This window comes from Musa acuminata, chromosome BXJ3-1 (assembly GCF_036884655.1).
Source record: "Musa acuminata AAA Group cultivar baxijiao chromosome BXJ3-1, Cavendish_Baxijiao_AAA, whole genome shotgun sequence".
In the NCBI taxonomy this organism is placed as follows: domain Eukaryota; kingdom Viridiplantae; phylum Streptophyta; class Magnoliopsida; order Zingiberales; family Musaceae; genus Musa; species Musa acuminata.
In genome coordinates, this window is record NC_088349.1 from 23,370,001 (window position 1) to 23,372,260 (window position 2,260).

Below are 2,260 nucleotides of genomic sequence, written 5' to 3' on the forward strand. Positions count from 1 at the left end.
TCCATTTCGGAAAAAATATTTTTCAAAAGAGTGTATTTGATTTTTGTCATTCCAACTGTTAAGAGAATCCGAAAATGAGATGAATTCTTTCATGCATTCGGACAAGATTATGCTACAGTTTTTCAAAAATCAAAACATTTCAACACATGGCAATCAAGTGATTCAATAAAGTCCGAAAAATAATTTTGACTAGTTTATCTATTCGGACACATCAACATTCCTAATCCTCTTCTTCTGAAATCAAATTGTTCTTATGAAATCAAACATATCAGCTAGTTGATGTTTAGTATCAATGACAATGACTTATCAACTGCATTGGTATATCACTTTTTCAAACTATATTTATCATGGAAATCAAAGCACAAGGTTTTCAAAACTTTTAGTTTCAATATAAAATCCGAGATAACATTTAGTTTATATTTACCACAAGGCACAACGCATATATTTACCACGATAGATGTTTACAACTCTACATATGCTCAAAATATATCGGGTAACCGTATCAAGTCAAAGTACATCATGGTTAGTAACATAAGAAGTTTACAATAACAACAGATGATTGTGTTCATACAAGCTCATTCATGAGGTGAAAAATTAAAGTGCCTAAACAAGGAGTCAAATTGACGATGAATTTGCTGCAGCTCAGATAGGATTTGATCTTGTCGTTGTTCAAGCCGTTCTTGTCTTTGTTCGAATTGGTCCATCCGAATCCCAATATCTTCGACAGATGATGCATGAGTTTGCTCAAATGGATGTGTTTCTTCAAAGGGACAGATCGGAGGAGATTGGGTACCCCTAAATACTGGTGTTTCCGGTTCAGGTTCAGGTTAAGGGGGGATCAGTTCTTCTTGGCATTCTAACCCAGTTACCGTTTCTATAAAAACATCTTAATCGGTGAAGTAGATTTTTATTTATTATGCTAAATCTATCTACTTCTATTACTTCTTCTTCTGGTGGTATTAGAATATCGTAGGCTTTCATTATTCTAGTGATTATACCACCATATGGGAGCATCATGTCTTTCTTAGATAGTTCTAACATGTTTTGTTGGATAAGATAACCAAGACAGATGTCATGTCCTTTCATGATCAAATACATAGTTCCTAATTCTAATTGGCTTATTTCATCATGATAGTATTGTTTAGGGAGAATGATGCTAGTTAGGATATGATGAAGTACCTTAGTGTTTAGAGGCAGTAGATGTTCACAACTTTTAGGAACAAATGCTAAGTTGGGATTGGCAAAAATTGTTCCTAAGGCTTCAACATATGTTGTTCCAACAGATTCATCATCCCACGATCCTCTAAAATAAAGTCCTTTACTTTTCATGGGAATGCCTATCATGTCGCAAATGAATCTATCCATAATTGAGATGTGTTGTCCTAAAAGATAGGTGGACATTCTTTCTTCTTCATCTACTTGTATGTTATTGTAAAACAATCTAACAAGTCTTGGATAGATGGGTTCGTTAATTTGCAAAATTGGAAGTAGATCTAAGTTTGCAAACCATTGGATTGTCTCTAAGTCTCTTAGTTCATTTAAGTCTACGTATTTTCCCTTATTGACACTCCTAAGTTCGAAAGAGGAAAATTTTTCAGCATGGTATTTTGAATCGAAAAGGGTAAGATCAAAATCTTCTACTAATCTCCTCTTTCCTTTGTCCCTTGAGGATCTTCTAGATCCCATAACTACTGCTGTTTAGAACAATAGTGATGAGCAAGAGTAAATGAATAAAAAAATAGAGTTTAAGGGCTTCTTAGAGAGTACCTTAGTGAGATCTTCAAGAGAGGGAAGGATTGTTGATGCTTTGCTTCGAAATGAAGGGTATTTGGGATGCTAAGATGGGAGAAATGGGGATGGAGGAGGCTTGGAAGAGTAGAGGAGGGAAGGAAGTGAATTGGGGTCGGTTTCACCACCGGCCCTAGCTTGGGTTAAAAAGGGCAGAGTTGCGGGCGGTTGCACCTCTGGCTGGAGCGGTGCAACCGCTTGCAACACGTGATAGCTGGAGGTGCTACCTCCAGTTGGGGCGGTGCCACCGCCTGCAAGCGGTGAGCACTTGTTCTGATCAGTGTGATCTGATCTGAGAATTTTTCTGTCTTGAGGAGAATTTTCATTCAAAGCAATCAACTTTACTTACGTAATTACGTAAGAATTTTCATTTTAAGACAAGGACTTTTGCACGATCAAGATAGATTTTTAACGTGCATACTCTCAATGTCGTACACATGTTTGTGATAGTTTCTTCAAGTTGATAAGACTT